Source organism: Pyxicephalus adspersus, chromosome Z, assembly GCF_032062135.1.
Source record: "Pyxicephalus adspersus chromosome Z, UCB_Pads_2.0, whole genome shotgun sequence".
Taxonomy (NCBI): Eukaryota; Metazoa; Chordata; class Amphibia; order Anura; family Pyxicephalidae; genus Pyxicephalus; species Pyxicephalus adspersus.
The window spans coordinates 33,444,728-33,446,466 of NC_092871.1; positions in this window are offsets into that span (position 1 = coordinate 33,444,728).

Below are 1,739 nucleotides of genomic sequence, written 5' to 3' on the forward strand. Positions count from 1 at the left end.
GAGCCCTGAACCCAGTCCGTTATGCACTCCTTAGCCCTGAACCCAGTCCATTATGCACTCCTGAGCCCTGAACCATGTCCGTTATGCACTCCTGAGCCCTGAGCCCTGAACCCTGTCCGTTATGCACTCCTGAGCCCTGCACCCTGATCGTTTGAACTCCTGAGCCCTACACCCTGTCCATTATGCACTCCTGAGCCCTACACCCTGTTTGTTACGCAGTCCTGAACCCTACACCCTGTCTTTTCTGCACCGTTATGCATTCCTGAGCCCCACACCCTGGGTGACGTGTTTTGCAGAAAGACCGTTTCCTCAGACCAATCGAAATACATTCTCTAGATTAATCTAAATTAGTCACTATTTTACTTTTACTGACAATGTTATTGTTTTTTTTTTTAAATGTAGATGAAAAGCAGATGTAGTGGAAGTATTTAAAATATGATATGGGTTGTACATGTCTGTTGGACTTGTGGAAGGTAATTAAACCATGTGGACCCATTTACTACTCTCCTTTGCATGCCCATAGGCATCCCAGACCTATTCTACAAGCTCTTGCACCCACTCTAAAAAAAATGAGATCACAATGTTACTTTATTTACATACAGTAGGTTTTGGGACAAAATGAAGCGCACTTGAACAAAACAGAGCTAGTGAAGAACTTGACTTTTCCAGGAAACAATACACTTAAAGCTAAACAAATATATTTATTTCAGATCTGTGCAGTAGTTCAGTGTGAAACTTTTATGCAGGCGCTTCCTGTAATAAAGTCACTGGTGAAGAAAGCAATATGGTTGTATTGTGAACATGTATTGCACAGATGTACTGCATATATTTTATTATTCTTATTTTATTTTATCGTGCTCTGGCATTTACAAATAATAATTGGCATTCACATTAACAGCACCACTTAATGCCAAGTGATACAAATAGTATAAAGTCATGTGAAAAAATAAGTACACTTCAAGGATAGCATTATTGTAAATAAATATATACATATATATATATTTATATATATATATAGATAGATAGATAGATAGATAGATAGATAGATAGATAGATAGATATTGAAAAAGCAAATATTAGATTCCCATTCATATAAAAGTGATATTCATGCTTTGTCGTCATCTCTGTACTTTCAAAGGAGATTTATCTTCCTGTTCTGTCTGAAACTTGTCATCTCTTCTGGAAGTGAGCAGAAATTTTTCCTCACAAGCACATTGACAGCAAATAAATCTTGACAGAGGAAAAAAAAAACCTTTCTTGCTCTACTCTACTAGAGTTTCCATTATGGAATATCCTCTCAATTCCTGCTCTGTCTGACATCATTTAGATATGCAAGAAATAGGAATAAATTGCCCAAATGGGGACACAGTTAGCAATCAAAACTTGCAACTAGCAATTACTAGTTTATTCTTTATACAAAATTAAAAAATACATTTTGGTTGAAAGTTGGCTTTAACCATGAAATAATGAAAAATGAGTAGCAATTTTGTAAAATTAGAAAAATTACCTGGCCCCTTTTCAGGAAACACCAAATAGCTTTAAAACACAAAATGTACACATGTCTGAACATAAATTGCAGGCAGATGGGTTTCCAGCGCCTGTGGCTTCTGAGCCATGCTATTCCTTAAATTAAAATGATCTGATAAAGTGGAAACCTAGGTAGAGCAATTCAAATAAATTGACTCAAGGACAGATAAACCACAAGGCAATTCTAGGAGGGGCTTACTGCACAAGGCATG